Source organism: Marmota flaviventris, chromosome 17 (assembly GCF_047511675.1).
Source record: "Marmota flaviventris isolate mMarFla1 chromosome 17, mMarFla1.hap1, whole genome shotgun sequence".
NCBI classification, from domain to species: Eukaryota; Metazoa; Chordata; class Mammalia; order Rodentia; family Sciuridae; genus Marmota; species Marmota flaviventris.
In genome coordinates this window covers 42,539,330-42,564,768 of record NC_092514.1, presented here as the reverse complement: position 1 = coordinate 42,564,768, position 25,439 = coordinate 42,539,330, and the positions used below count along the sequence as shown (strand labels likewise).

The following is a 25,439-nucleotide window of genomic DNA, read 5'->3' as shown; positions in this document are numbered from 1 at the left end:
GTATGGCTGCATTAACTTCTAATAATGCAACAGCAGAATACAGTGTGAGGAGAAAGCACCTTCTGCCTAGCTCTGCACTAAACAGTTCTGGGTTACATTTACAATTTTAATAAACTGATTTGTCAAAACTGTCAGAATCAAGGGAGATCATCTGGATGCCAGATGAATGAAAATATCTGTAATTATAAGTTGTCCATTTTTCTCTTTCATCTTCTCTATATGTATCTGTGAGCAGCCACATATTTTCGTGCACGTACATACACATAAATTTTAAATCATTTAAAAAAATCTTGTCATAATAGAATTTGGGAAAGTAGAAAATACAGTTCTCCTGGGATCACAGTGGGACTTGAAGGCTAATCTGCACTCCCCATCTTAGGGCCAACATCCTTTTCCTGAGCTCTGGGGTCAGAGCCAAAACATTTCAGTCTCGTTACCACCTGGACTGTTCCTAATCCTTGCTGATCACTCGCTGTGTGACCATAGGCAAGTAACTTTGGATCTCTGATATTGGTGTGTGAAACAGACATTTTGATATGTGTTATTTGCCCCACATTAGAGGCAATTAATGAGATTCTTTTGGTAAAGAACTCCAAGCCCTCTAAAGAATGTTACAGAATTGTCATGTTTTGTTGGGAATTAATTCAAATACCTTATCCCGAGTTTACTCAGAATTCCATCTTTGGGCTGGGGATGTGGCTCAAGAGGTAGCGCGCTCGCCTGACATGCGTGCAGCCTGGGTTCAATACTCAGCACCACATACAAACAAAGATGTTGTGTCCGCCGAAAACTAAAAAATAAATATTAAAAAAAAAAAAAAGAATTCCATCTTTGTAATGTGTGTTTTAAACCATGACATGTGACTACTTCCAATCGGAAGGTAGCCTGCACTTGAGGGCACTGAACTCTCTGTTGCCATAGAAGCAGTGAGGAGAAGAGTCGAAAGATGGAGGACGCAGCTGAGACACAGAAGCTGATGGAGCGTGAGAGCCGCCTTCCAGTCGCTCTTTGGGGGCCTGTGTTCTGCCTCTTTTGGAAGTAACTCGGAAAGGCAGTGAGCTCGTCATCAATGATCTTTTTCATCATTACTCTCAGTAGAAAATCTGAGCTAGAAAATTGAGTCACATGGAGAGTGAAGATGCTGTTAACCACCAGTGTTAGCACAGGCACAAAAATCAGGGCATTTGGGATAGCTTCTCTACACTGGACCCAAAGTTCTGTTCATTTTATTCCCTTATTTTGTTTTTTTAAATTTTAAGGTTAAAAAAAAATAAATTTTAAGGTCAACGAGGAATAGTGAATCTAAGTAAAGCTGTGTAGAGAACTGATGGGACTTTTTATTTTTATTTTTTGGAGGGAAGATAGCTGACTTTTAAACCTGACATTCTAAATGACCTCTGGTGGGTTAAGGGCTGCAGAGAGTGTCTCTCTGGAAATCTTCCAGCCTTGCTCCAAACCCAAGGATAAAATGTGCTAGGAAGCACAATTTACTGAAGGATTTTGCTGATGTTCAGGCCTGTGTTTTGGTGAGGGAGAAGAATCTGCCATTCTAAGCAAGACTTGAAGACTTCTGAAACCAGAAATGGATAGAGATGGACAATGATAAGGCTAAAAGTGACTCTAGAAACCTGTGAGGATAGGCCCCTCAAACCTTCTTCTGGGGGAGAAAGCTAAAGTTCAGAGAGGGTAAGTGACTGCCCAAGGCACCATGTACAGCTACAGATAAAAATGAAAGGGGACTCAAATCAGGCTCTGGGCTGTGAGCTGTTTTGCTCTGAAAAGTACTTATCAATGGTCTTTCTTTGATACTGTTCTTGGACAATTTGAAGACAGTCTTTAAAAATATGTATGTTTTTAGTGCATAATAATTATACAAATTAGTGGGATTCATTGTTACATATTCACACATGCACACAACATAACTTGGGTCAATTTCATTCCCCCACACCTTCTGTTTCCTTACCCTCATCCCTTCTCTTGATCCCCTTCCTCTGCTCTACTGGTCTCCCTCCTTTCTTCCTTTTGTCTCTCTACCTTCCACATATGAGAGAAAATACAGGTCCCTGAACTTTCTGAGTTTTGGTAATTTTGCTTAATGCAATATTCTCAAAGTTCCATCCATTTTTGTGCAAATGATATAATTTTGTTCTTTATGGTGGAATGAAACTCCACTCTTTTTAAGGGATAAAATCCCTTAAAAGTAAAATGTGTTACTAACAAAATGAATAATATTTTGAGACCCCAGTCATCGGGCAGGGTTTTTTCCCCAGTGAACACAAGCATCGGCACTTCTTCTCCATCCCCTGTTCCCCCCTCTCCATCACACTCAGCTTGCCTTACCTGCACTCTGCTGGGGCAGCCCTGGAGACCCACACATGCAGACCCCCTTTCCCGCAAGAACACCTGGGCTTGGCTTTCTCCTAGCCTTGCTCCTTTGCTAATCCCAGAGGGGTCTAGGTCTCTGCCGACTGCTGCTTTAATCATTTGCTAATTTGCTTAAACATCTGGTCAAATTTTGGAAATAATCTCAACAGGAGGGTTTATGCAACTTCACTTGGATGTTGAGAGTTCCCACATGCCCTGCTCCATGCCCCTCAACCCCCAGCAAATCACTAGACAGTCTAAGCCAATAAAGAAAAAGTCAGGGAGTATGACTTTGGCTTTTATTCCTCAGTTCTTTAAGCTCCTTAAACTCAATAGGTTCCAAAGTAAACACATGTCCTCGCCTCCACCCTGCCCTCTTTCCCTGTGAGAAGTACTGCTTTCTGCTCAGCTGTCAAGCCAGCACTTTGGACTCCTACCTCCATTCCATTCTGGATCCCATATGCCACGGGCCCTCAAGGAGTCCCTGAACTTATTTTCATATTTGGAATCTTCTTTCCAGTCCTACTACTGGCTCCTTATTTCAGATATTCATCACTCTTCACTTTGATCAATACAGTTAGTACCTCATGGTTTTCCTGGATCCACCTCACCCTATTCAATCCATTTTCCAGACTGTAGCTAAAGTAGTGCTTATGAAACACATATCTGACCACGCTGCCTTGCTTAAAATTCCATGGGGGCTCCCCCCAAATTTTAGGCCCTTTACTATAATGTCTGAACTCCTTGTGACTAGACTTTCATTCCTCCATCTCCATCTCCTCCTACTCCAAGCATATGTGCCCTGGATCCTGGCCTTCCTTTTGCACCCTGTATTCTCCTGTCTGTGTACTTCGTGCACACTGCTCTTCTTCTCTGCTGCCTGATTCATTCTAAGTTGTTCTTTAGGACTTTGTTAAGCCGTAGTTACTCCAGGAAGCCTCCATGGTACCTGGTTGGTACTTAATGAACCAATCAAAATGGTAGACACATGCCAGGTGCAGTGGCATATATCTGTAATCCCATGGCTCGAAAGGCTGAGGCAGGAGGATCACAAGTTCAAAGCCAGCCTTAGTAACTTAGTGAGGCGAGACCCTGTCTCTAAATAAAATACAAAATAGGGGTGGGGATGTGGTTCAGTGGCTAAGCACCCCTGGGTCTAATCCCCAGTACCAAAAAAAAAAAAAAAAAGTAGACACATGATCTAGTAGATGCATCACCTTCTACAGAAACACAGTAAGTGTAGAGAAGAGGGGGAAAAAGACAGGCTGTGGAGCGAGAGCTTGGGCTGTAGATTATGACAATATCATGATGTGGGCAGAGGTACCTTGTTTCATACACCTTTGTCAGAATCATCTTTTACCAAAAGGAGACAAAATCCTCAAGAACAGTCTCTTCAGAGGACCTGAAGTTTAGAATGGAAATTTCAAAAGACAAAAGACATCTCAACAAGACTAGTCTTTTGACCTGAGTGGTATCAGAACAGACTTTGGCATAAAAAAGATAAAGAACTGGGTAAAAGAACTTTATCTAGAAGGCAGTATCTCAGCTCTTAGTGGCAGCAGCCTCACGAAGAGTGTCTCTGTCCCCTGACAGAGACAGACATCAACTCATCAGACAGAACTCTTCCCAGCCTGTCCTCTGCCTTGTGGACAGTGCTGGGTGTGGTTGGTCTCAGAGACAGAGGTTCTCTGCCCATTCCCCCCAGGAGCCAGACTGCTCTTTGGCCAGAGTCTCCATCACCAACACTTCTTGCCGCCATCACCTGCTCCTCATAAACCACTTCACTTGAGAATTAAGTTTTAGGAAGGAAGAAAGAGGTCGCTGGCTAGACTGTGGGTAATCTGGCACCATCATTCCAGATGTTGTGACCCACTTAAGGGGGTGGCTTGTCTGGACTGCCCATCTCTGACAGCTTATTAGGGAGCATACCCTCCAAAGGTCTAGAGATAAGTCTCCGGGGGAAGCACATTCCCCAATCAAGACTTCACCACCCAGCAGGGGCCAGTTACAAGGTGGGATTCTCAGCTTGTCTCCTTCACAAAGTGACACCAAGACCTTCCTGTCAGCCATAGTCTGGAGTAGTGATGTCATCAAAGGCTTGGGTCATGTAGGCAGAGACTGTCTTTATGTTCTGAATTACTGAGGCGGCTGAAGGCTTAACTACCTGCCATACGGAAAGTACCAGAGGAGCAGAGAACTGCCCGCCCCCCCACCCCGGGGGGGGGGGCAAAGACCTCAAAAAAAGTAAGCAATGAACCAACAATAACAACAACCAAAAAAAAAAGAGAGAGAGAAGAAAGAAAAAGAAAAAAAAAATCCCAAGACAATCATCTGTCTTAGGATGTTTTAAAAAGACTGATCGCATCCCAAAGACCAGCTGCATCAACTGCAGGCTAAATCCCAGTGACTGGGGTCTCGTGGCCCCTGCCTTCCTGTGTCTCAACACTGTTTTAAGAATTCTGATAGATACAGAAATAGGAGAGATGGAACAGAAGAGCAGCCAATGAGATCAGCCACTGCTGCCACCCAGACTGGGTCTGAGCGTCAGCTGTGTTCCTCAAGGCCTTTCAAAGCCAGTTTGCCCACCAACACCTGAAGCAGTTCATTAAAACAGCACTAGACAAAAGCTCTATTTCTTATCCCTCTGCAGGCTTCCTGAACCCAAACGACCAGTGTGGAATTTTTTAATAACAAAAGGAATTCCAAATACCATGCTGTGGCTAGCATAACTCTGCTTGTTCCTTGTATAGCTTAATCAAATGTTTAAAGATACTTTGGATGGATGAGTCTTCTCAGGCTGGTGGGAAGTTCCTTGTTCTTCATGTAAAGAGGTAAAGGACCTGTGAGTGTGGGGACATCATAGTGCTACTCTATTCCTGTGGGCCCAGAATAAAAACATCAGTCATTATGCTTCAGGTCTCTCTGAAGCACATGGTGAGCAATTCCTTTATGAGTTTAACTGTAGTAAGTGGGATCTCTTCTATACAGGTATTGTCTTCTTTAATAAGAACTTAAGACTGGAAGATACAAGAATGAAATGCTCCAATGTATTACTTAACCATTTTGGTCACAAAAGCAACAACCTTACTTTCCAGGAAGACGAGGTGCTACTTCCATGTAGACTAATGCATCCTGCATTCCATCATGGACTCAAAGCTCATGACCACATGCAGTTGCTCAGATCATCCCACAAGTACCACAGCATGCCTTCTTTTATACCTGATCATTGCTGATCTCTGATCACATGGCAGCTACCTGAAGGTTGTGATTTCATGTCTTAGAAATGCCTGGTTCCATATAACTGTCACTTCCAAGTGACAGAATAAGAAAACCTTATTTTGTATTTCTCTATAGGAGTTGTCTGGATCCTGGTTCTCTCATCTTACCAATGAGCCAGGAGGGTTCAGTGAGCAATGCTTAACTTTTTTTCTTCATCTCAATATATCTGAGAGATACGCAGCTCTCCCATTAGTAAGATTGGAAGTGATTTTTAAGTTGGGGTGAGCAAGGAAAGAAAAGAGAAGTTATCAGAATCTCCTGGGCAGGAGAGTTTTTTCAGGCTATAAGTATGGTTTCCAAACCAAAGGATTTCTAATATTACTTCTAAATGTGAAACTACGTCTGTCACCATACCCATACCCTAATTTTCCCTCCATTTTCCCCCTAGTGAGGTTGGGGGTCATGTCCCTTTCAAGATTACGTCAGTAATAATTTATACGAATGTGCTGTTGGTCTCTGAGCTTGCTCACAGAACCTGAGTTCATAGAAACTCTCCTGGTTGCCAATTTTCAGCAGTAATTGGCATTTGAACTTTGAGAAATTTTTATAAAAAATTTCATACACCTATCAAGTAATACATTTGTCAAGAATAGCTCACCCCACCCTCATAAATGACCTTTCCTTTGGCTTATATGAACACTAGTTGTTCTTAAGTTTATATGATTTAACTGGAGATTTTTAAATTTGATGGGTTCAACTTTGCAAATATTCTACACGTATTAATGAAAAACAGACATCCTAGGTAGATTTTTAAAAATGAAATTCACATACTTTGTGACTGATATAACATCACATAAGCAACAGTTTGCAAGCTATGGTACTTGCTCAGCAAGTGACAACACTGGGGGCAAGATCAGGGGACCCGCTGTATTGGTCCCACTTTCCTTGCTCCAACCCCCAAGCATACCTGACCCCTCATTCTCTCCAATAAAACTAGAGACTGCTTCCTGTTATTTTTCCACAAACCTACCTGAAACAGAAAGAAAATATAAGAACAGCTGTAGATGGCTCAGTGGCAACGAAGGAAGTTGGGGATGGGGTAGGGACCTTAATCTAAAGACAACACTGGGGTGATCTAGAATCCTGTCCCTGCAGGGGCTGGTGGGTGCCGAGTTCTGCATTGCTCCTAAGTGATCCCAGCAGCTGCAGCACGTTATATGTGGCAACTCTTCTAGGATCTCAAAGGGGTTTCAAAGTCATGCTGGCAGCTGCCTCCTGTCGCCCCACTCTATAATGATTGAACTTCTTGTTCCTTTTATAGAGTTGTTCTCTCCTAATAAAACACTAAATGCTGGTCTGAGCAACTGTTCCAGGATCACTAGATGCAATCCTCCCTCCCTCTTCCTCCTCACCCTACAGGCCTGATATTTTCTATCACAATGCGCTCCTGTGTAAGTGGCCATGTCACTGACACGGCCGCACGGGCAAGCACATAGGTTTGAAAGTGTGCACACACAAGTAGACACACAAGCACCACCAAGTCCACTTTTAACCAAACCTGAACTCCACTCCATTTCCAGCTATTTTAAGAGCTGCTACTTTAAAACTGGGCAACCGTCCTAAACACATGAAAGCACACACGAAGCACAAGCTGCCATAAATGAAGAACCGCAATTCATTGTGTCAGGAGTCTGCAGAGGTGATACCTTCAAGCTGTTTGTCAGAATAAAAAGCTGCGACTTGTCAGCTTTTGGATGGGAAGTACTGCAAAGCAAGCCATTTTTTCCTGGCAAATATGAACCACATTTGTAAGGTGTGAACTCTTTCCAAACTTCAAAATGCAGATGGAAACAACACCGATACAGGAATCAGTTCAAAAAGGGGTTCCTAGCTCACCTCAAATCTCACCATCCTTCTCCACATCAAAATCTGGGAACTACAGAGAGAAATTTCAGTATGCTTTGCTGGATGTGGTGGTGCATACCTATGACCCCAGTGACTCAGGAGGCTGAGGCAGGAGGATTGCAAGTTCAAGGCCAGCCTCAACAACTGTCCAGGGCCTATGCAACTGAATAAGGCTCTGTCTCAAAATAAAAAATATAAAAAGAGCTGGGGATGTGACTCAGTGGTAAAGCACTCCTGGGTTCAATCCCTGCTGCCAAAAACAAACAAACAAACAAACAAAAAAACCCCACTCTTATTCCTAAGGTTTCATGCCTATATTACATTTAGTTTATGTTTTCCTATTTGACGGAGGATGGTGAGCTTCTGAAAAGCAGGAGCCTGTGTTATCCAGCTTTTGTGCCACTGGCAGCCAGCAAAGTGCCTTGGTAAGCCAGGAGTTGTTGGTTAAATGTTTGCTGAATAAACAAATGAAACCCTAAAACAAAATGGACTTGGCTCGTGGGTACTTGGCTAAATTAGGCAAACTGAAAAAGTCCCTTGAACACATTTGTTCCTCGGATTTTGAATGCTTTTTGTTGGGCTTTTAGCGAGGAATCCTACCTTCTTGAACTAATACTTTTTAAGTAACTCCCATTTAAGTATAAAGGAAAAAAACCAAAAGAAGCTTCAGGCTCTAATGATAGCAGACAAATTAGAGGCACCCTGAACCTCTGTGCGGCTTTTAAAACCTCTCTAAAAGCATAAATTAAAATGCTGTGATTGGTGATTAGATATTTTAGTTCACATTAGTTAGGTTTTTTTTTATAAAGTGCTAAATACTTTATTTTAACATTTATTTTTCTGTTACAGAATTTAAAAATACTTAGAAAGGCAAAAAGAGTCCCATGAACTCATCATGAGCTTTGCTAATTACCCATTCACGGCTACTCTGATTTCATTGATATAAACTACTTGTAACTAAACTTTATGACAATCAGACTCTTGCCTAGCGCTCCCCAATTAGTTTATAATTACCACTAACTTCTTACTTTGAAGAAACCTCCCACTCAGAAGGTGGAAATTTTGAGCCAAAATATGACATTTGACATGGCTGCAGCTGCTAAAAATGTGTCTCCATTAAAGTCAGATGAAGGAGATAAGCTCAGTCTCAGCCTCCAGTGGGACACAAAGGTTGCATTTTTTCTTTTAAGTATAAAAGTGCAACTCTTTCCACTGCCACACTCCCTCCTGTGCTCCCTTCTCTCTCTCCCTGTCCTCTGTCTCTCTCTCTCTTATGCACACACACACACTCACACACACACACACACACACACACACACACACACTTACTTTCATGGAGTAAGTACCCTAGTGAAGAGCGTGTACCCAGACACACTCATTTGGTCACAAACACACCCGTCTCCCAGTTTCTCTACTCACATTCTGAAGAAACTCAAAGGCAAAGACATAGGGCAAAATAAACATGCCAACAAATTGATTCTAGGGAACAGACCTTTATACCTCTTTTCGTTTTTATGGCTTAAGATGGTGCAAAAATGTTACTTACTCCCTAAACAGTGATTAGTCTCTGTAATGTAACATAGCAGATACTTTCTAAATCCTTTTAGCCTTCTCCCCCTTACTGGAAAGATCATCATTTTTTTTTTTTTATTTCAAAGTGGATTTAATAAAGAAAAGGAGTGCTGTTAAAGTAATACGTGAAGCTTTGACATTAAGCAGCGCAACCCTGCGGAGTCGGCAAGAACAGGCTCTCTAATCTCCAGTGATTTATAGAGCTCTTCCTTCATCTCTGTACTTGGGGAGGGCCAAAAAGTTTAGAGACAGCCTGGCGTCCCTCTTACTCCACACCACTAACTCCTGCTGGCCAGTCTGCCTGCTCAAACTTTTAACTCTTTAGCAGCCACTCGACAACACACCCATTAAAGCCAGTTGATTCGCTTTCAGAGGACAAAGTGGCCTCATTCTACAGGAATGGAAATGGAGGTAAACATCTATGCATGATGCTGAGAAATTGTAAGCAAAGAGCAAAAAATAATCTAAAAATCAAACTGGGCTCCTTTGAAGATGTGTGGAAATGATCAGAAGAGCAGCCCTTTTGTGTGACTGTGAATTTAGTGGGTCAGCATCCCCCACCACTCTGAGTGTGCCAGCTGAATCAGGGTGGCACCTTCTCTCCCACCTAATGCTCAGTACTTGGAAATATAACTCCAGGTCAAAGTCAAAGTTCCACAATATGGTAAGAAGGAGCAGACAAGATGAAGAGTCATCAGCAAGCTGTTCCAACAAGAGGACCAAGGTGGGGGACAGAAGGTGCACTAGTGCGACTGGGAGGAAGTGTGCATGGCCAGGGCAGCTGGGCCCATGTGGTCCTTCTAAAATGGGAGGGACTAAAGGAGTCTGTATGAAGCTGACCCTGGTCATTTTAAACATTTATTTGTTGATAGATAAATACTAGGAACATGTTTCTTGCTCATCACCCCCATCCTCCAAAACCCAAATCTCCAGAGCCAAGGCTACCTTCAACACCAAGGAACCTGAAAAACACCAGCCACAATCGAGACCGAACCAGGATTTCACAGACCTCAATATAGCACTCTTGCCCAGCGTTGGGCAAAAGCCGTTGTGAGGATTGGCACATGGGAGTTGGAGCTCCCTTTTGGACATCTCTGCACTGAAAATTTTCAGGGAAACTTCTTCATGTGCCGGTGGGCACGCTTTGTGGTCGCCACATAACTGGCTTCTTGTCTCTGTTAGTCAGACAAGGAGGCCCTCCTCCTAAGCCACTGGGAGGAAAGAACTCACCTTAGTCAAGGTCTTGGGCTGAAATGCATCTTCTAAAGGATCACAGCATGACATCTGCCAACATGGCTGGGAATCTGAAGCAGGAGGTGCATGCCATCTAAGGCCAGGACCATCTGCAGCAGAGATGGCCCAGGAAAAGCCCTTGTACTCAATAACCTTGGGCCCTTGTTGCCTGGTCTGCTCCTGACAAAGAAAGATACAGAGCCCTACTTTAAGAGGCTTTTTGGAATCAAGTACAAGTGTCAAGAAGACTGACAAAGATCGATACTGTGTACTTTAGGGCTGGCAGATGGCAAGTCAAGGTCACAAAATTCATAACAGATAGTAGCAACAGCAAGCAGTCAAAGGCCTTGCTTTTTCACTCTCCACAGCCCATGTAATTTTGTGGATTCAAGAAGCTGGCCGAGTACCTCATTTGAAGACAGGGCTGGGGAGGAAACTGAGGCAGAGGCAGGTGGCAACTTGCTCCAGCACCCACAGCCAGCTGGTGAGAAAGTCAGCCCCACAGCCCAGAGTGCCTGACCCAGAGTCCATTAATCCTTGAGGTCAAGTGTCAGTGAGGTAGAGCTATCAGACCAGAGTTTGAATCCAGATTCCCCCACGTCTAGAGGACAGTTGCTAAGTTACTCAATCTCTCCAGGCATCAGCTTACTCCTCTTAAAACAGGAATGATAATTATGCGATCTATATGGCTGTGAAGATGACATGGGAGAATTGACAAAAAACACACAGAACAGTACCTCGCCGAGTGTGCACTGAAGGAAGGCTAATATTTTATTGTTTTTATGACTTTTTTTTTTTTTTAATCAGAGATTCACGGGCTGGTCCCATTCACGTGGAAGGCCCACTAACAAATGCACTCTTCTGAAATAGCATGTGGCCCTCGAGCTCCGTCCAAGCTGCTCGGAGCCAAGGCCGTATGGCAGACTGTCTTGCCCGTGGCAGCCCGCTGCCATATGCTTCCTGATTTCTGCCACAGTGTGTACCACATTCTGTTGTAATTCATCTCTACAGAGATCTGTTCCTCTACTAGATAGAGCTCTTTAGGGCTAAAGACCAGGGCCTATTCCTAGCTGCATCTCCAGTGTCTGGCTTAGGTGGCCCATAAATATTTCTGAGTGAGTAAATGAATGAATATAGTTCGAAGGGCCTAGAAAGCATTCTTAGTCTTTCCTCCCTCTGGCTAGGATTTCTGCAGTGTAACTTGTCTCATATGCTGTCTTCTCACTCTGGTAAGCCCTGGGCAGAGTTTAGAGACCAAACATATTTACAGTCCAAACTTCTTTGAAGGTGACACGCTCAAGGAGCCCCTCTGGCACTCTGGGAGGCGCTTTCACAGGGGTGTGAAGTGGGTAGTTAACTGACCCCTTCTCACTGCGTTCCCACAGATCCTGGCACATGGTTAGCACTCTCTGTTGGTGTGAAAATTCCTATTACGTCATGTTATTTTTTGGTCTCATATCAAGCAGCAGCATGCTAATGTGAGAAATCTGGAGAAACCCCATGTAGATCTAATTGTCAATGGCCTCCAGGGTCAAAAACACCAAGTCACCCTCCTCCCCTGTTGCCCACTGTCCAGGTTCCACCACCCAGAGGCCTTTCCACCAGCCAGTCATCTCCAACACAGGAGGAAGAGCCCAGCTACTCCGGCTTCATCAGGCCACAATGACTTTCAGAGGCAGATTCGGAGAACTTAGAGGCAAGAGGAAATGTGTCACAGTCCCTCCTGTGTAGGCTCACCAAGGGCCAACTGCAGACCTACTCTTGAACAGTGCAAAAGCTGTTTTGTAGAACTCTGGTGGTACATGCTGGGAACTCTTCAGAGATAACTTCCCACTAGTTGGTTTCTTTGTAAAATGTTTCTGGTTCCCCAGTAACAAAGGTGTCATGATATTCTGAAGGCCAATGCCTGGTGCTGGTTTAAGCTTGAGGTTTCAAAATAAATAAAGTTACATGAATTTTTCAATATTCACTTAACTTTATTTATTTTTAAAACAAGCTTACCAAGTCTTAATAATCAAAAAACAATTGGGGGAGGGCTAGAATTTATTGGCTGAAAGAGGGCTCACCAGGAAGGGGTAGGAAGATGTGAGGAGCAGGGCCCTTGTAGGCTCCCTACCTCTGGGAAACTGCAAATCCCAGCTCCTAGCTCCTAGCCTCTCCTCTCCTGGAAAAACAAGCCTTATCGGCCACCCACAGTACTTCAGTTAGTAAAAGGGCTCAGGAATGTAAATCACACTGGGGTGAAGTGTGATCCTAATTTGCACTTAATCAAAGCCAATTAGAGGTACATTATTTACACAAAGCCCATGCATCTCAATTATACCTAGCACAGCCTAAGACAGTTTTGAGTTCAGACCTTAATTCTGCTTAATTAGAGAAGTAAACATTTTCACTGAGTCAATCCTCTAGTCTACTCCAGAGCCTAGGGGTAAACCCCAAACCAAGCATGCAGAGCTTCTCACTTGAGGGCCAAGAAAGTGTAACTGACACCTGTTGAAAATGTGCAGAAAACAAAGGTAAGTATTCAGACCTGGGGGACACCCGAGGCTGGCGACATAGCAGAGTTTTCGCTCTCATACTCAGTTCATCCTGCCTACTCTGCAGTTCACTAAGTATTAATATTTTTTTCCCTCTTCCTTTTCTGCATCTTTGCAAGAAAACAAAACCAAAACCAAAACAAAAAGACAGCCTAGGAAGACAGACAAAGCAGAAAATCCAAATTCAGCTCTTCAGGGACACTGTTCGTGTCCCTGGTTCACTGGGTCCCTAGTCTGCTGACACAAAGGCAGTTTCAGGGTAGCTGGTTTAAATCACGGGGAGGCAGAAGAGGCCCCCAGGTTAGCATCAGTTGGTAGGCCACAAGACAACAGCATACTCTGAGACCGAGGGCAGGAATTTAGGACAACAAAGCTTTAAGAAGCCAGATGGCTAGGAGAGGGCTTTCAGAACCTCACTCACCCTCTGTTCAACACATAGGTGTGAACCCTCAGCGAGGCGCCAAGGAGGCATCTGCCAGTCCTTCTAAGGAGCCACCAATGCCCTCGCTTCCTGCTCTCCCAGCAAGGACCTCCATAGCTCTTCTGTGGATTCTTCTTCTCTAGCTTTGCCATAGTCTGCTTGGCCTCAGGGCAACAAATGAAAGTCCAGGTGGGTTGAAAAGCCAAAAAGAGTGATGTCTGAACAGAAGAAAAAAATGCAGCCATGGACTGCACTGCGAATGGCAGGAGCAGAGGCAGCCCCAGAGGTCCAGATCTAATACCAAAGCACAAATTAAAGACTCCCAGTTGAGTGAACTCAAGTTCTCACTGTTTAAAAGTCAACTTAGTTTTCTGGCCATATTTTGATAAAATTGCTCTCTAAATTCACCTGGCCATCCCTTCTTCATCTCTACCTCCCCACAAGTAGGGAAAGAAAAGGAGAATGAAAATAGTGTGAAGTGCCTGGCAAGGGCGGCTGCTTAAATGTCTGATGGGTCAACTGTAGGCATCCACAGCTAACGGGGTTAATTGTGATTTTTCTAAGGATGTCATTTGTATTAAAACATTAATAAGACAGGTGTGGTGGTGCATGCCTGTAATCCCAGCAGCTCGGGAGGCTGATGCAGGATCACAAGTTCAAAGCCAGCCTCAGCAACTTAGCAAGGCCCTAAGCAACTCAGTGAGACCCTGTCTCTAAATAAAATACAATAAAGGGCTGGGATGTGGCTCAGTGGTTAAGTGTCCTTGGGTTCAAAGCCCAGTACAAAAATAAATAAATAAATAATAAATGATAAAATCTCTGAAGGAACTAGGTAGGGCCACTGAATGTCCCGCTGCCTAGTTGTTTCCAATACATAGGAAACAAAGTGGAGTGAAAGAATCATCGCAACTTCTAGATTACAACATCACAGCCTCACAATGCTGTTTAGTTATAAGTTGCCAAGTACTGCTCTATTTTTAATTTTAAAAGGAAAAAATTATAGTCCAAAATATAACATGTATTTCCATTTATTAAAAATCATTGAATTACACATTTAGGATCTGGGCATGTCTCTGTATGAAGTTTACCTTGATAAAAAAATGTTTCAAAGTACACATTTTAGGTACATAAAGAGTTGATATAATTTGACCAACTCATTAAACAAGGATGGAAGTGAAAATAATAGTGTCCAAGTCTCTCAAAGGGAAGTGTGGAGAAGTCTGGAAGGGTTGGGCACAGTACCCTATGTCAATGGGTTCCCTTCCTTTTCATCCAACCTAGCTCCTCTATTGTATTACCAAGGACCAATCCAAACATGACTTCCTATAATTTCAACATGTCCTTGAAGTCTCCGTAGGTCAAGCTAGGGAATTTTCCCTCGCTGACACAGGAAATCACATTTGACTAACACAGTAAACCAACTTCCCAAAAGATCTTGCCTTTGAACTCTTTCAGCTCAGTAAAAACGAACTGGGTTCTCTGTTTCTGAATATTATCCAAATATCCCACTTTTCCCAAGCATCCAACTCTTAGAAGTTACTAGTCTGGACCTTTGGGGAAAACTTCTCATTAGAGGCCCTACTCTTTCCACCTTTTCCAACTCCAACCAAGGCTCAGGAAAGCCCCCTCATTAGTAAAGTATTTCCAAAGAAGCAAGAAAGAAATTTTGCATTTATGAGGTTTGCTTTTTCATAGAGAAAATTTCATTCCAAACCCAAGATCAATTATGAAGAAATATAACAAAAGCATAAATGAATGCATTCTTTACACTTTAAAAAGCACTTTTTCACACTAATTCATTTGATCTTTTCAGATATATATGAAAATTCTAGAGGCCAAGACACAGTCATTGTTTGGTTTAAAGTGCAATAGTTGTCAATGAGGCCTCTGAATCCAAATTCAGTTCCTTTCACTGTACTAAACCACCTAAATTGAAAGAGTTGTTTAGGAAAAAAGTTCTTGAACATCTGTTATGTGTACAACATTCTTGTGGAAAGGAAGTAACAGAAAAGAAGAGTAAATGTTTACCATGAAAACAAGTTTTAAACAATAAGAGAAATGGAGAAAGCTATTCTAAGCATAATACAAACCCCAGAAACCATTAAAATTACTGATAAATTTAAATTCATAAAATTTCCATATGGCAAAAATATCACAAGTGTGTGATATCACAAGATACTGGCAAATTTGAAAAAAATTACTATATAAACCAAATAAAGAACTAATAAATATACTAATATAAATATACTAATTTTAGTCATTTACTAATTTGCTTAGTCACAGAAAGCTATTCCAAATCAATATGAATGAGGCCAATACACCAATAGAAAAATGGCATGTAATTATATGAAAAGGTGCACAATGCCAGTCTAAGAGAAATGCATATGAAAACTACAATGAAATAACACCTTGAATCTCCCCCCTGGCAAAGACTGAAAGACCTGATAACACTTACTGGCAGGGTGCAGAGAAACAAGTGCCATATAACACACTGTGGGAGTATAAATTAGCATAGTAACTATGATAGAAAATTTAATTACAAAAAGATTCTGAGGTTGCATATCTTTTGATCTGGGAATTCTACTTCTAGGAACTAACTGTACAATTGTCTAATTGTTTACAGTTTTATTATTGTAAAATCACACAAATGGCCAAAGATGTAAGATATTTATATTAGCACTGTTTACAATGAAAAAGACTGAAACAATAGGGGCTGCTAAGTAAATTTTGGGAAACTACATAATCCCTAAAAATAAGAAGGATATTCTTTAAGTATCTTTAAGGGAAAAAGAAAAGACTATATACATATATTCAAGAGGCCAAGATATTTGGAGGAATGCCTCTTGCTGAGCACATACAAACACACAGTAGTACTGATTTTTTTTCACATGAATATGACCTTGGTTTCAAGTTACAAGAAGTTTTTACACCCATCACTTTATCAAACGTATACAACCACATACCAAGGTAAGTACTGTTGTTCCTTCCTGTTACACAGATCTATCAAAGCTCAGAAAATGTTAGGGCACTCACCTAAGACACAAAATATTTTGTGGCAATGTTGTGACTCAAACCTAGATCTTGACTCCAAATTACATATTCTATGTACCAGGTTAACTACTTCACATCCCTTTCCAGAAGCTGGACCCAGTGGTACCCAATGGCCCCTTGGACTTAAAGAACTGTAAGTGCCTTTGAGGCGGACTATTGGTTACCTCTGCATATATCACAAGGAGAATTGCAGGCAGTTAGAATGTGCACAAAATCCTGCTTCTTAATGCAATGCATATCTTTCTTTATTCAAAATGGAAAGATGGACTTGGGGTGTAGCTCAGAGGTAGAGCACATGCCTAGCATGTGTGAGGCCCTGTGTTTGATCCCCAGCATCACATTAAAATAAAAATAAAAATGAATGGACATATATAAATAAAAAATTTATTAAAAAATGAATGGAAAGCACTCACTTATTTGGGGGCGGGGGAGGTGGGAAGAACATGGAACCACAGGTAGGGCGGTAACTGTACTACGCCCCGGCCCACACTAACTTGCTGGGGAAATCTGGAATAATACTTCTTCTCTCTGGACACCAGGGTCCTTCAGTGTGAAGCAAGGGGCTTGGACTGTAAGGGCTCTGAGGTCCCAATCACTCTACTCTTTGTTGAACCAGAGGGCTCCTTGAGTTCAGCCAACAGCGGGAAAAGGACCATTAGAGATGAACATTTAACTAAAGGAAGAACTCGGCTATGGAGCCAGGCTAAATAAAAGGTTAACACAGAGAGGGACCAAGAGAGGGAAGAAACCAGTCAGAGAAGGCTTAGCAAAACTGGCACTGCCACAGTCATTTAGGAAGCCTGCAGCAGCCAAGCCCAACTTGGCTTGTGGTTACCTGCCTGGCCTTTTTTTTTTTTTTTTTAGTTTTTTTAACTCAAGCAGAGGGACCAATGCCACCTCACCACGGAGGCCCAATGGCTTGGCCCACTGTTTTAAACATGATTTGTGGTCTACACCAGGATGGACTGAACAATTCTGTGTCCTCCAGTCCCTTGGAGGAAATAAGACTGAATGTAACATATGCTTATCCCAATGGCAGTGAAGGAGACTAATGAGCAGACACTGGGCTACATAAAAATTAGACCCCTAGTTTTTCTAAAAATATCCCCTGCTAAGGCCCAGGGAAATTTGCACAATATAAAGTGGCTTGTGGATCTCTTAGCCACTGCATCCATTCAAGAAGAACCCAAATAGTAAGGAATGAAATGCTGCACCCTGCTCACACACCTGCCACAAGGGATAACTGAGTAGAGAAAAGGGAAAAAATTAGCAAGAGTTTCCATTCTGTTAGGTGTGTTAATCCTGGGTTGCAAGAAAGAGAGAGAAGGAGGAGGAGGAGAAAGGGGGAGGGGATGGATGGAGGGAGGGAGGGAAGGAAGGAGGAAGGAAGAAGAAAAACCCACAGAGATTTATTGAAATATGATTCACTGGATGTGTTGGCACATGCCTGTAATCCCAGTGACTCAGGAGGCTGAGGCAGGAGGATCACAAGTTCAAGCCTCAACAACTTATCAAGACCCTCTCTCAAAATAAAAGTAAAATAAAATGAAAAGAGCTGGGGATGTACCTCACTGGTAAAACACCTCTGGGTTCAATCTTCAGCACAAAGAAGGAGAGGGTGGGGGAAGAAGGGAAGGAAGGGGAAGAGGGGGAGGAGCAGAGGAGTGGGAGGAGCAAGAGAAAGGGGAGAAGCAGGAGAAAGGGGAGGAGTGGAAGGAGGGGAGGAGGGGGAAGAGAGGTAGTAACGGGAGGAGGGGGAAAAGAAGAAAGAAGAAGGAGGAGGAGGAGGAAGAAGAAAGAAGAAGGAAGAAGAAGAAGAAAGAAAGGAAGAAAGAAAGGAAGAAGGAGGAGGAGGAGGAGAATCACCTATTATATTTTACTTGCTTAAAGGGTACAATTCAATGGCTTTTAGCGTATGATAGAACTGTGTGAACGACACCACAATCTATTTTAGTACATTTTGATTACTCTATAAGGAAACACTGTACCCCATTAGCTATCACCTCCCAATCTCCGCATACTCCTAGCCCTAGGCAATTACTAATTTATTTTCTGTCTATAGATTTGCCTATGGTGGACATTTTTTTTTAAAGAGAGAGAGAGAATTTTTAATATTTATTTTTTAGTTTTTCGGCAGACACAACATCTTTGTTTGTATGTGGTGCTGAGGATCGAACCCAGGCCGCACGCATGCCAGGCGAGCGCCCTACCACTTGAGCCACATCCCCAGCCCATGTGGACATTTCATATACATGGAACCATACAGAATGCTGCTCTTTGAGAATGGCTTCTATCAGTCACAGATATTTACAAGGTTCCACTACACTGTAGCTTGTAGAAGCATTTTACTCCTTTTCATGGAATAATATTCCACTCTATGGACATACCACACTCTGTCCTTCCATTAGCCTGCTGTCCCTGACAGTTGGGTCTTCTTCATCTTTGGACTACTGTGAATCATGCTGCAACAAATGTTGATGCCTGACCGTCTGTTTCTGTCACTGCTTTCAATTCCTTTAGAGGCATCATTCATGGGTTGACAGACATTTGTTTCCACGTTTTGTCCATTATGAGCGATGCTGTTATACACATCTGTGTACAAGTTTTTGTGGGGTATGTGTTCATTTCTCTTAGGTAGATCCTCAGCTGTGGGACTATTACAGTGCATGGCTAATTCTGTTTAACTATCATATGGTAATTCTGGTAATTTCTGAGGAATTACCAGAGAGTTTGCCAAAGGGTCTGAACTACTTTACATTCTGTGCAGCAGAGGATAAGGGTTACAGCTTACCCACATTTTTGTCAATACGTATTAGCACCTCTCTTTTTCATGAATGTCATCCTAGAGGGTGCCAACCATCTCAAGATGGTTTTGAATTGAATATTCCTGATGAATAATGATGCTGAATATTTTTTCAAGTGGTTATTGGCCATTTTATATCTTTGGACAACTATCTATTCAGATCCTTTGCCTGTTTTTAAATTAGTTTTATTAGTAGTAGTAGTAGTACTGCTACTACTACTAGTACCAGGGATTAAACTCAGGGGCACTCAACCACTAAGCCACATCCCCAGTCTTATTTTGTATTTTATTTAGAGACAGGGTCTCACTGAGTTGCTTAGTGGCTTGCCATTGCTGAGGCTGGCTTTGAACTCACTATCCTTCTGCCTCAGCCTCCTGAGCAGCTGGAATTACAGGCATGTGTCACTGCACCCAGCTTTTTTTTTTTTAATGCTTGAGTTGTAGTTCTTTATATATTTTAGATACAAGTCCCTTATCAGTTGTATGATTTGCAAAAATGTTCCCCTTTTCTGTGTTTTTCTGTTTCTGTGTTGTATTTTCCTGATGTTAGCTTTTGAAGCCCAAAACTTTTCAATTTTGATGACATACGGTTTACCCATTTTTTTTCTCTTTATTAGTATTTTGGTGTCATATCTAAGAAACCACCATCTAATCCACAGTTTTCTTCTGAGTCTTACAGTCTTAGCTCTTACATTTGGCTATTTGACAAATTTTAACTGTTGTTGTTGTTATTGTTTGGTTTTTGGTGCTGGGATGGAACCCAGGGTCTTATTCATACTATGCATGTGCTCTTCCGCTGGGCTACACCATCAGCCCTTTCATTTCTTAATATAGTGTGAGGTAGGATCAAACTTCATCATTTTATGGGTGGATATACAGTTGTCCCATTGCCACTGTTGAAAAGAATTGCTTGGTGACCCTGTTGAAGTTGAGGCCTCCAACTTTGATCATTTCCAAGATTGTTTTACATCCTTTAAATATAGGAAATTTAAGGTCAACTTGTGAATTTCTGCAAAGAAGTCAGCAGGGACTTTTGAAAGGACAGTGCAAAGTTTGTAGCTCAATTTGGGAAGCAACACCATCTTAACAATATTGTCTTGTGATCTATGAACACAATATAGCTTTCTATTTTTTTAGGTCTCCTGCTATTTCTTCTGTCATTTTTAGAGTTTACAGTTTGTACTTTTTTTGTTAAATTTATTTCCAAGCATTTTATCTTTTTTGATGCTATTATAAATAGAATTGCTTTCCTACTTTTAACTTTGGTTTGCTCACAGAAACACATATGATTTTTGTATACTGATATTATATCCTGCAACCTTGTAGAATAGGCTGCTGTCTATAAGAATATGAAGACTATCAAGAAAACAACCAAGTATTGTGATGGCTTTGTACTGTATCAGTTTAGCTAGGCTGGAACTATATGTGATTATGAGTTGGGATTAGCTATAAGAGAAACTTGGGAGCCATGTGGAAGATAGAAGATAGAAGTACGGCAGCAGTGAGTGTACCCTGAAGGATAAACGGAGGACACTTGGCACTCCTGCAGCTGGGTAGACTGGCCAACCTGCCAAGCCTGCATATCCCTTCAGCTCTCACTAGATATCTTCCTTCAGAGACTTCTTGTAAGACTCAATGCAAGCCAGAATGACATCTTTACACTGTTATATGTTCTTTTTAAAAAATATATATATATTTTTTTAAAAAATATTTATTCTTTAGTTGTAGGTGGACACAATACCTTTATTTAATTTTTATGTGGTGCTGAGGATTGAACTCAGTGCCCCACACATGCTAGGTGAGTGCTTTTCCTCTGAGCCACAACCCCAGCCACCCAAAATTATATTCTTTAAAATAAAGATAAAATAGACTGTTTTTTAAAAAAATATGCATAATTTTTTGATTTAAATTTTTAAATTTGTTCTAATTAGTTATGCATGCTGGTAGAATGCATTTTGACACATTGTATACAAATGGAGCACAACTTCTCCTTCCTCTGGCTGAACAGGGTGCTGAGTCACACTGGTAGTGTAGTCATACATGTATCATAGGGTAATAATGCCTGTCTCATTTTATTGTCCTTCCTATCCCCACTGTCCCACCCTTCCCCTCACTCCCCTCTGCACAATCCAAAGTTTGAAATAGATATTTTCAGACTAATAAAAACTGAGAAAATTCCAGCTAGCATACTGGTAATTCAGGAAATAGTAAAGGAAATCTTTCGGCTGAAGGAAAATTATGAAAAACTGAAACTACAATTTACACAAAGGAAGAACATTGGGAATGGAAGCTACAGGAATATATACTGCACCAAAATAAGGATATAAAGCCAAGAAAGAGTACATAGGACACAACAAGGCACAGGAGAGGAAGCCAAAGGAATTCCGTAGCATGGCAGTGAAGGGAAATCTTAAAAGATGGTCTGTTTCAGGCATAAAGGCCAACAAGTCCACAGTGGAACAGATATCAAGAGATAAGGCAAAAGTGATAAAAAACCTAATGTGTCTGAACAGGAGCAGATGTAGTTTTGGGTAGCCTGAAACCTATACAATATTAGGAGCTCCCAATGAGAAAAACAAAATAAAAATTGAGATATAAGTATTAAAGTAATTTTTTACCTAGAATGAAGAAAGGAACAGACAGAAACTTTCCCATTTTCTAGAAAATTCTGCCTTCCCAAATGAATTAAGGAATACATCCTAAAGATAAGTCTTATTCATTTTCAAGTCTGAGTTGTCAAAAGAACCTTTAGTTTATAGAAAACACTAATAAATGAATGAATAGCAAATGCAAAACAGAGAAGGATGGTCGAAGCAGAAGTACTCAGTCAACAAATATGACTAAGAATACAGAATCGTCAGTGAATGACAGCCTACAGCCTATCTGTGGCCTGAGTGACATCCACAAGTGAGTAACAGTTTCTTTCCAGGCACAAAATGTAGGACATAACATTAAATATTCAAGAGATACATGACCCAGTTTTTTTTTTTTTTTTGGTGGGGGCAGGGTATGGATTTTCAGTTAGCCTTGAGCACATGTGAACCTATATAGGACAGGTTCTTAGGCTTAGAGGAAAAGAGAACAAAAGAGAGCAGAGTCTGTCACCCAATGGTCATGTTTCAGGTCACTTTCTTACATAGTGCTTCCTGGCTTTGTCTGGAAAATTCCATGTTTTACCCCTTGACCATCTCCCCTTGAGTACTGAATCAGACTGCACTCTTGTGGGCATCTCTTACTTTTTGGAAGCACACTTTTTGGAAACATGGCATCCATTCATTTATTCACTCACTCGCTCGCCTACCAAATGCAGCTAAGTGTTGGAAATTCAAAGATAAACAAGACCTGGTCCAACACTGCAACTGTCAGTAAGCCGTCTGAACATTTTGGGGGGACCAGACGTTCACTTGATTGTTTTCAAAGAAATAAAAGACCTAGCATCACTACTTAATATCTTTGAAGTTACCAAACACTATAGGAATGTAAAAATGAACTTTGCTTTCTTGGTAGAAAGAAGACAAGAAGAAAAGAGCCTTGCTTTTGGAACTCCGGCTCTATAAAGAAAACATGGAGGTCCCCTTTTGAATGTATCTCTGGCCGGAGATATTTCATCCTTGGCAATGGATAAGGGTGCGTGTGTGAGGACACTGTTTATTCAAGCCCTTCTGCAATTTACAAATTGAAACAAATAATAGTGGAGACATTTGCAACTATGGAAAAAGGGTGTTTACAAAGTGGGAGAAAATAGACTAAATAGGCTTAGATTGCAGAAAATTTCTAACACGACATGCGATGGGCTGCACAGCAGCAGAAGGTGCAAAGGGCTGTGAGTCAGCCTTACTGTAGCAATTAGATCTTTAAAAAGATTTCCTAAATATGTCAGCTTCAGAAGCAGCATCTACATGTAAGGTCATCTTGGTAAACCCTGAGGACACAGGACAGGAAAATTTTCCTAGGCCTCTTGTATCATCTCTTCACTCTTAGATACAGCTTCTCAGATACCACGCCTTGATCAAATGTTAAATCATTCAAGCCCAAGGTACTTCTCACACTTTCCTTAGGAAACTAATTCTCCTTTCCCAAACCCTTTCTCAAATGCACCAGCCATCTCCTTTGTCCACTAATGGGCCTGGGCATGTTTGTCTCTTCTTCTTTAAAGTCATCTGTGTCCTTCACCCTTTGAACATTCTCCTTGGCTCTGAATGTCCTAACTAATGTCCCAAGTACTACAGTAAAAAACAAGATCAAATGCTAAAACACAATCCTAATTTGGTGTTACAGAAGTGTTCATATGAAAAGCATCAAATTGCTTGTTAATGATCAAAAGTGGTGTGCCTAGAATAAACATCATTTTAATGAAAGTGAGGACAAATTGCCCCTATTAGAACCTGGCCCTGACTACAAAAGCCTTCAAATGGATTTCATATTTTTACAAAAATCAAAATCAAACATCAACTCTTCTTAGAACTGAGAAAGGAAAATCTTTTAGCATTCTTAAAAGGTGACATTGGGCTCTCACAAGAAAAGGACCCCTGTCTTTTATTGGGAGAAAAGAATAACTATTCCCAAGCTTAGTTAGCAAGACAAGATGTAAGTTCAGGAGTACTTACTACAAAATTAGTACAATCCAAGATTTTTTAGAAAAAAGGCAAAGATCACGGTTATTTAATCTTTGTTACACAAAAGCCACGACAACATTACACATCCAAACACTGGCAAATATACTTACTACTTGGTGGTAAACAAGGAAGATATTTTATACAATGAAGTCTAATTCATTCATTTTCTCTGCTATAAAATGAATACATAATGATTTTTAATTTATTCTTTTTGTTCATCTGAAATGAACATTGTTAAATGAGTTACATACAAGTCAAAATTTTCTCTCGATTTTATAAGTAGATGTGTAACTGCAAGATCTTACAATAACAATAGTAACTGACATTTAATAGTCCTTACTTTGTGCCAACCATTGCTCTAAACACTTAAATATATTAACTCAATCTTCAAAATAACCTTATAAGGGTTCTGTCATTATCCTCCTGTTCCAGATGGGAAGTGGTCTGACTCTAGAATCTACACAACTTCACTAAACATTGAAAACTGCCCTCTGAAGGGACTGCATTAATTCATACTTCTACCAATAGGGTGTGAGTTTCCACATCCTGACCCTTAGGGTCAGTTGCAAATTTTTGATATCATAGTATTAGGTATTAAAATTTTCCTATATGGATAACCATTTATTTGTCCAGCATAATTTATTGAACAGTCCATCTTTCAGTACTGATCTGTAATGTTTATCTGTCATAAATGCCAAGTTCTCACATACATGTGGATTTTGTTTCACTGTGCATCTTTCTCTGTAATAATACCACCTGCCTTAATTATAACAGCTTTATAATAAAATTCAATGGAAAAAAACCTGCTTTGGAGAATCTCTGCTCCTTCAGAGCCACATTCTGCACTTTTCCACCATGCTCTGTGAGGTTGATGGATGGCACCAACTGGATCCCTTCTTCCCTGATTCAGCTCATCAGAGTCAGTGGCAGAGGAATGAAGGGCAAAATGAGAACCAGGTCAAGGTACTTTCCCTGGGCTCCCTCACCACTGTGCCCAGGTCAACAGGTGCTGTTCCTCTCCTGATGTCTGTCAGGTCTCTATCTCCTATGGATAGAGCCACAACAACGTCTGGCTTCTCATAACCCTTGCATCTCAAGCCCAGGGGCCCTGAAGGCATCTTGCTTTTGCTCAATTAGCAAATTGCACCTTCCCCTACTGGTTTCTTGGTTTTCCTAAGCTTGGCCACACTTTTGTAAATAGGTGCCTCATTAACTCTATTTAGTAGAATCCTTCTGCGTGTGCCAATGGTTTCCTGCCAGGACTCCTACTGATTCAAAACTTTATCATAGGCCAGCTGGGTGCAGTGGCACACACTTGTAATCCCAGGAATTTGGAAGGCTGAGGCAGGAGTATTGCAAATTAAAGGCTAGCCTCAGCAAGTTGGTGAGCTCTCAGCAACTTAGCAAGACCCTATCTCAAAATTTAAAAAATAAAATAAAAATATTTTAAAAATAAAGGGCTGGGGATGTGGTCCAGTGGTAAAGTCCCCTTTGGTTTAATAACCAAACAAATGAAACTTTATGATGATTTTCATTTAATTTCTAGATCAGGGGACAAATGATGGTTTTAAAATATGAAGTTTTCCTATCCATGAACATGTTATTTCCATTTACTTAGGTCTTTTTTCATTTCTTCAACTTTGTCTTATAAATTTCCTAGAAAGGTTTTGCACTTTTTGTAAGGATTATTCCAGTTTCTTTGTGTTGTTGATGATTAC

General features: G+C 41.3%; 1 protein-coding gene across 9 annotated transcripts in view; it reads right to left on the bottom strand.

Annotated features, from left to right (window-relative positions):
- The window catches only part of Bcas3 (BCAS3 microtubule associated cell migration factor), a 575,514-nt gene that overhangs the window by 83,735 nt on the left and 466,340 nt on the right, over positions 1 to 25,439 (bottom strand). Inside the window, exon 24 of one of the 9 annotated variants that reach the window (XR_011705011.1) lies at positions 10,291 to 10,473. The exons of the other annotated variants lie outside the window; for them this stretch is intronic. The gene's annotated coding sequence lies outside the window, so the exon portion shown is untranslated. The remainder of the gene's footprint in view (positions 1 to 10,290; positions 10,474 to 25,439) is intronic. 9 annotated transcript variants of the gene reach the window in all.